Source organism: Balaenoptera acutorostrata, chromosome 4, assembly GCF_949987535.1.
Source record: "Balaenoptera acutorostrata chromosome 4, mBalAcu1.1, whole genome shotgun sequence".
NCBI lineage: Eukaryota > Metazoa > Chordata > Mammalia > Artiodactyla > Balaenopteridae > Balaenoptera > Balaenoptera acutorostrata.
This window is the reverse complement of record NC_080067.1, coordinates 84,201,313-84,213,973: the sequence shown is the minus strand read 5'-3', so window position 1 is coordinate 84,213,973 and position 12,661 is coordinate 84,201,313. Positions and strand designations below refer to the sequence as shown.

Below are 12,661 nucleotides of genomic sequence, written 5' to 3'. Positions count from 1 at the left end.
CTTGAAGTAGGAAAGTTGGTATCATTATCACTAGAAAGAGGTAATAGGACATAGCTTCTGATTCTAAATACCCCTTTATACCTCCTTCAGATCCCTACATTATGACCCAAAGTTTCTATACTTCCCTTCCTCCTATCTATCAACTTTCCTACATTGTAAGTGATACCTATTCAATTTTGATACCAAAAATTGAATAACTGATGGTTGATGTACCTGAAGCAGAGGAGATAATATAGGATATTTGATGAATTTTAAGGGGTAAGGAGCTAGTGAGAGAATGGCACTTTATAGATCTGACTCTTGGACCTAATTTCTATACTGCTTTAGCATCTGTTGTTTTCTAAATTCTCCCATTTATTTCCATTTCTGCCATTTGATTCCACTAAATTATGACTACATGGTTTTTATCGTAGGTTGTATTTATCTTACTATATTCCTCATTGAAAGGAGATATTTAGGATTTATGTTGGACCTGTCTAACTAGGCAGAATAAAAATTTCTAATGTATGAATATCTTTTATTCAGAGGCCATATTATTTTCCATAATATTGGTGATGATCTGAGTTTCGTGTTTACCTCATACCATTGGTTGGTTGTAAGAATAAAGAGGTCAAAACCTAGAGGTTAATCAAATACATTCTATTTCATAGTTTCTGAGTGTTTATTATAGTTTCACATTGAGAAAATAGTGGTATGTTTTTATAGTGGGTGACCCATAAATCAAAAGATGGAATTATTCCAACTTGGGTTGGTTTGCCATTTTTTGTACCACAGTTGCATGTTCCACCGCAAAAGATTAAATTATTGCAACATTTACCTTAGCAGTTTACTTAGAGATTAGCTTACATTTAAAAACTTACTTAGAGATGCTTTATTTATTTATTTATTTAAATAGAAGTACAGTTGATATGTTATTTATATCAGTTTCAGGTGTACAACATAGTTTTTCAATATTTTTATAGATTACACTCCAGTTAAAGTTTTTACAAAATAATGGCTATAACTCCCTGTGCTGTACAATACCCCTTATTGCTTATTTATTTTATACATATAAAATAAATGAATATGTATCTCTTAATCTCATACCCCTAATTTGCCCCTCCCCCCTTCCTTCTCTACTCTTGTAACCACTAGTTTGTTCTCTATATCTGTGAGTCTGTTTCTGTTTTGGTTTTGTTTTATTTTTTGGTTCCACATATAAGTGACAACATAGAGTATTTTTCTTTGAATTATTTAACTTAGCATAGTACTCTATGCTATTCTGCCATCCCTGTTGTTGCAAATGGCAGAATTTCATTCTTTTACATGGCTGAGTAATAGCCATTATATAGATGTGAGATACACACACACACACACACACACACACACACATATATATGATCTGAGTCAAATTTGAAATTCTCATTTTTACTTTGTACTGTTTAAATCTTCACTGTTTTTTTGTTTTTTTGTTTTTTTATATTTATTTTTTGGCTGTGTTGGGTCTTCCTTTCTGTGTGAGGGCTTTCTTTAGTTGCGGCAAGCGGGGGCCACTCTTCATCGCGGTGCGCGGGCCTCTTCACTATCGCGGCCTCTCTTGTTGTGGAGCACAGGCTCCAGACGCGCAGGCTCAGTAGCTGTGGCTCACGGGCCTAGTTGCTCCGCGGCATGTGGGATCTTCCCAGACCAGGGCTCGAACCCGTGTCCCCTGCATTAGCAGGCAGATTATCAACCACTGCGCCACCAGGGAAGCCCCACTGTTTTTTATTATTGGTTGATTTTTCAATTCTTAGAGAAGTAAGTTAAAATATCTGTTATGAATATTTTCCTTGTAGTTCTATTCATTTTTGTTTTTATACTCTAAAAACCAAATAGTTAAATGTGGCTGATATCGTTTATCAGATATTCTGTGGTTTAACTGGTGTTTGACTAGGAGTCAATTTCTGAGAAAGCGGTATTAAAATTTAATGATTATAGAATTGTCTACTTCTCACTTTAATTCTGTCCTTTTTTGTTTCATGTATTTTAAGGTTTTATTGTTAGGTATCTGTCATGTCTCCTGTAGATAACATATAGTTGGGTCTTGCTTTTTTATTCAGTCTTACATCATTTAGTTGGAGTGTTTAGTCCATTAATATTAAATATAATTACTGAAGGGATTGGATTTAGGTATACCAGTTTATTATTTGTTTTTTGTTGGTCCTATCATTTTTTGTTCCTTTTATCTCCCCTTTTTGCCTTCTTTTGGATTATTTGAAAGTTTTTATTATGATTCCATTTGAATTTACATATAGGCAATTTATCTCCACATATTCTTTTTAATCTGTTGCTCTAGGGATTACAATATATTGTACTTCCTTAACTTTCCATATTCTGTTAGGGTTAATTGTAACACTTTACATAAAATGTAGAAATTTCACAACCACATATATTTATTTATCTTCACCCATTGTCCTTCATGCAACAGTTATCATATGTATTACATCTAAATACAATGTTATAATTTTTGCTTTGAATACTCTTTATTTTTTTATTGATGTATAGTTAACTTACAATGTTTTGTTAGTTTCAGGTGTACAGCATAGTGATTCAGTTATTTTTTTTTTCAGATTATATTCCAGCATAGGTTATTACAAGATACTGAATATAATTCACTGTTTGATACAGTAAATCCTTGTTGCTTATCTATTTTATGTATAGTAGTTATATCTGTTAATTCAATACATGTAATTTGTCCCTCCCCACCTCCCTCCCCTTTGGTAACCATAAATTTGTTTTCTATGTCTATAAGTCTGTTTCTGTTTTGTATATAGATTATTTTTTAGATTCCACATATAAGTGATATCATATAGTATTTGTCTTTCTCTGTCTGACTTACTTCACTAAATATAATATTCTCTAGGTCCATCCATGTTGCTGCAAATGACAATATTTCATTCTTTTTTATGGCTGAGTAATATTCCATTGTATTTATATACCATGTCTTCTTTATCGATTCATCTGTTGGTGGACATTTAGGTTGTTTCCATGTCTCGGCTATTGTAAATAGTGCTGCTATGAACATTGCGGCACATGTATCTTTTCAAATTAGAGTTTTCATTTTTTTCTGGATATATACCCAGGAGTGGGATTGTTGGATCATATGGGTAGCTCTATTTTTAGTTTTTTGAAGAACCTCCATACTATTTTCCATAATGGCTGCACCAATTTACATTCCTTCCAACAGTGTACAAGGGTTCCCTTTCCTCCACATCCTCTCCAGCATATATTATTTGTAGACATTTTGATGATAACCATTCTAACTAGTGTGAGGTGATAACTCATTGTGGTTTTGACTTGCATTTCTCTAATAATTAGCAGTGTTGAGCATCTTTTCACGTGCCTGTTAGCTATCTGTACGTCTTCTTTGGAAAAATGTCTATTTAGGTTTTCTGCCCATGTTTTGATTGGGTTTTTTTTTGATATTGAGTTATATGAGCTGCTTGTATATATTGGATATTAACCCCTTGTCAGTTGCATCATTTACAAATATTTTCTCCCATTTTGTAGGTTGTCTTTTTATTTTGTTGATGGTTTCCTTTACTCTGTAAAAGCTTTTAAGTTTGATTAAGTGCCATTTGTTTATTTTTCCTTGGATTTCTTTTGCCTTGGGAGACTGATCTAAGATAATATTGCTACAATTTATATCAGAGAATATTTTGCCTATGTTCTCTTCTGGGAGTTTTATGGTGTCAAGTCTTGTATTTAAGTCTTTAAACCATTTTGAGTTTATTTTTGTATCTGGTGTGAGGAAGTGTTCAAATTTCATTGATTTATATGTAGCTGTCCAGCTTTCCAAACACCGCTTGCTGAAGAGACTATTTTTTCTCCATTGTATATTCTTGCCTCCTGTCTCATAGATTAATTGACCATAAGTTGTGGATTTATTTCTGGGCTCTCTGTCCTGTTCCAGTGATCTATATGCCTTTTTATGTGTGTGCAAGTACCACACTGTTTTGATGACTGTAGCTTTTTCTGAAGTCTGTAAGGGTTAAACCTCCAGCTTTGTACTTTTTCCTCAGAATTGCTTTGGCAATTTTGGGCCTTTTGTGGTTCCATATAAATTTTAGGATTGATCTAGTTCTGTGAAAAATGTCATGGATATTTTGATAAATCATGGCATTAAATCTGTAGTTTGGGTAGTATGGCCATTTTTAACAATATTAATTCTTCCAATCCAAGAGCATGGAATATATTTCCATTTTTTAAATCACTTTTAGTTTCCTTTATCAATGTTTTATAGTTTTCAGTGTAAGGTCTTTCACCTTCTTGGTTAAGTTCATCCCTAAGTATTTTATATTTTTGATGCAATTTTAAACAGGATTTTTCTTTTACTTTCTCTTTCTGACATTTCATTGTTAATGTAAAGAAATGCAACAGATTTATGTATATTAATCTTGTATTCTGCTACCTTGCTGACTTCTTTTATTAGTTCTGATAGTTTCTGTGTGGAAACTTTAGGGTTCTCTACATAGAGTACCATGTCATCTGCATAGAGTGACAGTTTTACCACTTCCTTTCCAGTTTCTTATTGCTGTGGTTAGGTTAGGACTTCCAATACTATGTTAAATAGAAGCGGTAAGAGTGAACATCCTTGTCTTGCTCCTGAGTTTAGCAGGAAGTCTGTCAGCTTTTCACTGTTGAGTATTATATTGGCTCTGTGTTTGGTGTAAATGGCCTTTATTTTGTTGAGATACGTTCCTTATACCCACTTTGATGAGAGTTTTTATTATGAATGGATGTTGAATTTTGCCAAATGCTTTTTCTGTGTCTATTGAGACTATGATGTGATTTTTATTTTTTCTTTTGTTAATGTGGTATATCACATTGATTGGTTTGTGAATATTGAACAATCCTCGTGACCCTGGAATAAAACAAACTTGATCATGGTGTATGATCCTTTTTATGTATTGCTGGCTTTGATTTGCTAATATTTTGTTGGGTATTTTGCATCTATATTCATCAGAGATATTGGCCTGTAATTTTCTTTTCTTTTTCTTTTAGTGTATTTGTTTGGTTTTGGTATCAGGGTGATGGTGGCCTTATAGAAAGAATTAGAGAGTGTTCCATTCTCTTCAGTTTTTTGGAATAGTTTGAAAAGGATAGGAATAAGTTCTTCTTTGTATGTTTGGTAGATTTCCCCAGTGAAGCTGTCCAGTACTGGACTTCTATTTGCAGGGAATTTTTTTTTTTTAAGATTTATTTATTCTTTATTTATTTATTTTTGGTTGCATCGGGTCTTAGTTGCAGCACTCGGGACCTTCATTGAGGCATGTGGGCTCTTCATCATGGTGCATGGGACTGTCTCTTGTTGCCGCACACGGGCTTCTCACTAGTTGTGGCATGCGGGTTTTCTCTCTCTAGTTCTGGTGCGCAGGCTCCAGGGCAAGTGGGCTCTGTAGTTTGCAGCACATGGGCTCTCTCATTGAGGTACATGAGCTCAGTAGTTGTGACACGCAGGCTTAGTTGCCCCGTGGCATGTGGGATCTTAGTTCCCTGACCAGGGATCAAACCCCTGTCCCCTGCATTGGAAGGTGGATTCTTTGCCACTGGACCACCAGGGAAGTCCCGAATTTTTTTTTTTTTAATTACAGATTCTATTTTACTTCTAGTGATTGGTCTGTCCACATTATCTGTTTCTTCTTCACTCAGTTTTGGCAGGCTGTATGTTTCTAGAAATTTGTCCATTTTTTCTAAGTTGTCTAGTTTTTGGAATATAATAGTTGTTCATAATATTTTCTTATGATGTTTTGTATTTCTGTGCTATCAGTTATTATTTCTCCTCTTTCATTTCTTATTTTGTTTATTTGGGTCCTCTTTCTTTTCTTCTTTGTGACCTTGGCTAGTGAATTGTCGATTTTGTTTATCTTTTTAAAAAAAACGGCTCTTGGTTTCATTGCTCTTTTCTGTTATTTTTTAAATCTTTATTTATTTCTTCTCTGATCTTTATTATTTCTTTCTTTCTGGTAACCTTAGGCTTTTTTGTTCTTTTTTTCTAATTCTTTTAGGTGGTCGGTTAGGCTGTTTATTTGAGATTTTTCTTGTTTCTTGAGGAAGAGCTGTATCAGTATAAACTGCCCTCTTAGAAATGCTTTTGCTGCATCCCATAGATTTTGTAAGGTTCTGTATTCATTGCTATTTGTCTTGAGGTATTTTCTGATTTCTTCTTTGATTTCATCATTGACCCACTGGTTTTTTTAGTAGCATGTTGTTTCGTCTTCATATGTTTCTTATTTTTCATTTTTCTTTGTATTATTTATTTCTAGTTTCATACTGTTGTGGTCAGAAAAGATGCTTGAAATAGTTTCTGTCCTCTTAAATTTGTTGAGACTTTGTTTTGTGAGCTAATATATGCTCTATCCTAGAGAGTGTTCCATAAACACTTGAAAATAATGTGTATTCTATTTTTTTTGAATGTAGTGTCCTGTAGATATAAACTAAGTCCAACTGGTCTCTTGTGTCATTTAGGACCTGTATTGCTTTATTGATTTTCTGTCTGCATGATCTGTCCATTGATGTCAGTGGGGTGTTAACTTCTCCTATTATTATTGTATTCCTGTAAATTTCTCCCTTTATGTCTCTTAGTATTTGTTTTATATATTTAGGTGTGTCTGTATTGTGTGCTTATATGTTGATGTGTGTAATATTCTCTTCTTATGTTGATTCTGTTATCATTATATAATTCCTTTCTTTGTCTTTGTTATAGACTTTGTTTTAAAGTCTATTTTGCCTGGTATGAGTATTGCTACTATCTCTTTCTTCTTATTTCCATTTGCATGAAATATCGTTTTCCATCCCCTCACTTTCAGTCTCTGTCTTTAGCCCTGAAGTGAATCTCTAGTAGGCAGCATATGGTAGGCTTTTGTGTTATTTATTTTTTATCAACTCTGCCACTCCATGTGTTTTGATCAGAGCATTTATTCCATGGACATTTAAAGTAATTATTGGTAGGTATGTATTTATTGCCATTTTATTCCTTGTTTTCAAGTTGATTTTGTAATTTTCTTTGTTTATTCTTTTTGTTTTTCCTTTTATGGTTTGATGATTTTTCTTTGTAATATACTTGCATTTCTTTCTTTTTGGTTTCTGTGAATCTGTTGTATATTTTTGATTTGTGGTTACCGTGGAGTTCAAGTATGTTGACCCATAACTATATCTACTTGCTTTAAACTGATAGTCATTCATGTTCAGACATGTTGTAAAAGATCTGCATTTTTTTCCCCTTCCCCACATTTTTGGATTTTGATGTCATATTTTACATCTTCATGCTTATCCTTTTATTATGTATTGTAGTTATAATTGTTTTTACAATTTTTTTGGATTGTTTTTTAATCTGTGTACTGGCTTATTTAAGTGATCTTCAAACCTTACTATATATTTGCCTTTCCTGTTGGGATTTTCCCTTTCCTATAGATTCTTGCTTCTTTTCCATTTAGAGAAGACCATTCAATATTTCTTTTAGGGTAGCTTTAGTACTGCTGTATTCTTTCAGTTTTTGCTTGTCTGAGAAATTCTTTATGTCTCCTTCTATTGTAAATAATAATTTTGCTGGGTAGAGTATCCTAGGTTTCAGGGTTTTCCCTTTCAGGACTTTGAATCTATCATGCCACTCCCTTCTGGCCTGTAAAGTTTCTTCAGAGAAATCAGCTGATATTCTTATGGGGGTTCCCTCATAAGTGACTATTTGTTTTTTTCTTTCTACCTTTAGAATCCTCTCCTTAACTTTAGCCATTTTAATTGTGATATGTCTTGGTGTGGATCTGTTTGGGTCTTCTTGTTCAGAACCCTTTGTGCTTCCTGTACCCGATATCTGTTTCCTTCTTTAGGTTTGGGAAATTTTCAGCCGTACTTTTTTCAAATACATTTTTGATCCCCTTCTCTCTCTCTTCTCTTTCTGGAACCCCTATTATGGTTGGCATGTTTTATATTATCCCATAGATCTTACATGTTGCTTTTTTTTTTAATTTGTCTTTCTGCATGATAGGGTGATTTACATTATTCTATCTTCCATATCACTTATTTGTTCTTCTGTGTCATTTAATCAGCTATTCATTGCTTCTAGATTGCTTTTAATCTCAGCAATCGAATTGTCTATTTTTGATAGGTTCATCTTTATAGCTTCCTTGTTACAGTGATCTGCATTTCTATCAATAATCTTTCTCCCTCAGCATTTTTACTGCCACATTTTTGAGCTCAGGGTCTAGTAGACTGGTGAGATCTGTTTCATTATTTGTTTTTTCAGGGGATTTTTCTTGTTTTAATTGGGAGTAGTTCTTCTGCCTTTTCATTTTACTTAACTTTCTCTGTCTCTATGAATTTAGGGGAAACATATTTCTACTGGATCTTGAAGGGGTGTTTTTATGTGGGATTGTTGCTTTGGAGACTGTGTGTGTCCAGTGTTTTTGGTGTGAGAGCTGGTTTCAGTATGGGCACCAGCCCCATCTTTCCTCAGGGTGTGCTGGCCGTTATCCTTTTGATAGAGGGTGTGGTTGGTGTTATAATATCTAGAGCCTGTGGAGGATGTGAGGTAGGGCTTCCTCTCTCCTCTGTGCCTGTCACTGCCCCACAAGGGGCAGAGTTTGCTTCCCAGTAGTTGGAGTAGAAGCCCTAAGGTTTGGGTTCTGTCAGGCTCTGTTGCCCTTGAGTAATTGCCCTGCCCCAAAGAGGTGATCACTGAAAGCAAGTGAGGCCCATACAGTCACAGAGACCTATGTGCTGCCTGTGTAGACGTCTGCCCAGAAGCAGCACAAGGTTGCTTCCTTTTCTCTGTTGTGTACATCCCAGATCTAGTGCTAGGCTGTCATTTAGAGTAGGCTGAGTCTCAGGGTTGGTGCATTGTGGTGGCAGGAATTGAGGTGGCTCATGGGCCACCTGAGATCTGGGCTGCTACTGTGACAGTCTTCTCCCAGAACTAGCACTAAGTTGTGGTATGGAGTGGGTGGACCTGGGGTGCTCTCACTGGGAGAGGAACCACTGCATACTCCTGAGCCTGCTGACAATGGCTGTCTCTGCCCAACTCACACCCAAGGCCATCAGGGCTGTCTCTTAATTTCTGGATGAGTCCTCTCCCAGGGCCTATCTACCCAAGATTCAGTGCTTAGCTGCAGTGCAATCCTGTGGTACTGCTCCATGCCTGCAATTACAGTGGCCTCCATGGCTCCACCCAGATATCACCCAGGCCTTCTGGGCTGTCTCTGCATACCTAGACTGAGTCTTTGCCCAGATCTTGTGCCAGGCTGTGTTGTGGAGTGAGCGGGGCTGGGGTGTTTGCCCCTTTGGATTGGGAAACGCAGCGAGGTGGCAGCCGCCAATGCAAGGCTGTCTCTGCACTAATTGTTAGCAAGCCATCATCAGAGTCTAGACTTCTCTAGCCCTTCTGTTTGTCTCAGCAGGCAAGAGGGTTTTCTACTCCATGCGGACCCCAGGGCTGGGATGCTCAGATTGTGGCTCAACTTGCTAGCTCCCTAGGGTAAGGGTCTGCCCATGCAGACATTCTCTTCCTTACAGATTCCTCCCAAGGATGGAGGTCCTGACCCAAAGCCTTTTTTCTCCCAACCTACCTGGTTATGTGGAGATTTGTCTTGCAACTTTGGTTGTAAAGGAGTTCTTCTGCCAGCTTCCAGTTATCTTTGCATGAGTACTGTTCCATTTATAGATATATTTTGATGTGTTTGTTGTGGGAGGTGAGCTCCATGTCTTCCTACTCTACCATCTTGATTCCCCCCAGCTATTTTTTTAGTTTACTTTATTAAAAAAAATTGTTTTAATGTTATATAATTTTTAAAGGTTATTTTCCATTTACAATTATTTATAAATATTGACTGTATTACTTGTGTTGTACAGTATATCCTTGAGCTATCTTATAGCCAGTAGTTTGTGCCTCCCACTCCCCCATCCTTATATTGCCCCTCACCCTCTTCTCCCCACCTGGAAACCACTAGTTTGTTCTCTATATCTGTGAGAGTGCTTCTTTTTTATTATATTCACTAGTTTATTGCATTGTTTAGATTTCACATATGTGATATCATACAATATTTGTCTTTCTCTGTCTGACTTATTTCATTTAGCACAATGCCCTCCAAGTCCATCCATGTTGCTGCAAATGGCAAAATTTAATTCTTTTTTTTATAGCTGAGTAGTATTCCATTGTGTGTGTGTGTGTGTGTGTGTGTGTGTGTGTACACCACATCTTCTTTATTGATTCGTCTGTTGATGGACACATAGTTCACTTCCATATTTTGGCTATTGTGAATTATGCGGCTATGAACGTTGGAGTGCATGTACCTTTTCAAATTAGTGTTTTTGTTTTTTTCAGATAAATACCCAGGAGTGGAATTGCTGGGTCATATGGTAGTTCTATTTTTAGTTTTTTAAGAAAACTCCATACTGTTCTCCACAGTGGCTACACCAATTTATATTCCCACCAAGAGTATACAAGGGTACCCTTTTTTCCACATCCTCATCAACATTTGTTATTTGTGTTCTTTTTGATGATAGCCATTCTGACAGGTGTGAGGTGATAATTCATTGTGGTTTCGATTTGCATTTCCCTGATGATTAGTGATGTTGAACTTTTCATGTGCCTATTGGCCATCTGTATGTCTTCTTTGGATACATGTCTGTTCAGTTCTTCTGCCCAATTTTTAATCAGGTTGTTTGTTTTTTCAGTGTTGAGTTGTATGGACGATTTATACGTGTTGACTCTTAATCCCTTATCAGCCACGTAATTTGAAAATATTTTCTCCCCATTCAGTAGTTTGTCTTTTTGTTTTGTTGATGGTTTCCTTTGCTGTGCAGAAGCTTTTAAGTTTGATTAGGTCACAATTGTTTATTTTTTTGTTTTATTTACTTTAGGAGTTGTATCCAAAAAAAAAAAAGTGCTGCAATTTATGTCACAGAGTGTTCTATGTTTTTTTCTAGGAGTTTTATAGTATCTGGTCTTAAATTTAGGTCTTTAATTCATTTTGAGTTTATTTTTGTATATGGTGTTAGAGAATGTTCTAATTTCATTCTTTTACATGTGGCTGTCCAGTTTTCTCAGCACGACTTATTGAAGAGACTGTCTTTTCTTTATTGTATATTCTTGCCTCCTTGTCATAGATTAACTGACCATAAGTGCATCAGTTTATTTCTGGACTCTATCCTGTTCCACTGATCTATGTGTCTGTTTTTGTGACAGTACCATACTGTTTTAATTACTTTACCTTTGTAGTATAGTCTGAAGTCAGGGAGCCTGATTCCTCCAGCTCCATTTTTCTTTCTCAAGATTTCTTTGGCTATTCAGCATGTTTTGTATTTCCATACAAATTTTTAAATTATTTGTTCCAGTTCTATGAAAAATACCATTGGTAATTTGATAGAGATTGCATTGAATCTGTAGATTGCCATGGGTATTATGGTAATTTTCACAATATTGGTTCTTCCAGTCCAGGAACACAGTATATCTTTCCATCTGTTTGTGTCTTCTTCAGTTTCTTTCATCAGAGTCTTATAGTTTTTGGCATACTGGTCTTTTGCCTCCCTAGGTAGGTTTATCCCTAGGTTTTTTATTCTTTTTGATTTCATGGTAAATGGGATTATTTCCTTAATTTCTCTTTCTGAAAGTCCATTGTTAGTGTACAGAAATGAAACAAATTTCTGTATATTGATTTTTCATCCTGCAACTTTACTGAGTTCATTGATGAGCACTGATAATTTTTTTGGTGGCATCTTTTGAATTTTCTATGTATAGTATCATGTCATCTGCAAACAGTGACACTTTTACGTCTTCCTTTCCAATTTGGATTCCTCTGTTTCTTTTTCTTATGTGAGTGCCATGGCTAGGATTTCCACAACTATGTTGACTAAAAGTGGCGAGAATGGGCATCCTTTTCTTGTTCCTATCTTAGAGGAAATGCTTTCAGCTTTTTACCATTGATTATGATGTTAACTGTGGGTTTCTCAAATATGGCCTTTATTATGTTGAGGTGTGTTTCCTCTGTGTCCTCTTTCTAGAGAGTTTTTATAATAAATTGATGTTGAATTTTATCAAAAGCTTTCTGCATCTATTGAGATGATCATACGGTTTTTATTCTTCAATATGTTGATGTGGTGTATCACATTGATAGATTTGCAGATATTGAAAAATTTTTATCCCTGGGATAAATCCCATTTTTTATGGTGTATGATTCTTTTAATGTATTGTTGGATTCAGTTTGCTAGTATTCTGTTGAGGATCTTTGCATCTATGGCCTGTAATTTTCTTTTTTTGTGATATCTTGGTCTGGTTTTGGTATCAAGGTGATGGTGGCCTCATAGAATGAGTTCAGAAGTGTTCCTTCCTCTGCAATTTTTGGAACAGTTTGAGAAGGATATGTACTAACTCTTCTCTAAATGTTTGGTAGAATTCACTTGTGAAGTTAGTTTGTCCTGAACTTTTGTGTGTTGGGAATTTTTAATTAATGATTCAATTTCATTACTGGTCATTGGTCTGTTTATATTTTCTATTTCTTGCTGGTTCAGTCTTGGGAGAGTGTGCCTTTCTAAGAATTTGTCCATTTCTCCTAGGTTGTCCATTTTATTGGCAAATGGTTGTTCATAGTAGTCTCTTATGATCCCTGGTATGTCTGTGGTGTCGGTTATAACTTCTCCTTTTTCATTTCTG

At 35.6% G+C, this 12,661-nt stretch overlaps 1 protein-coding gene across 10 annotated transcripts in view; it reads left to right on the top strand.

The window, feature by feature from the left end:
- The window catches only part of STXBP5L (syntaxin binding protein 5L), a 384,033-nt gene that overhangs the window by 159,610 nt on the left and 211,762 nt on the right, over positions 1 to 12,661 (top strand). The window lies entirely within an intron of this gene.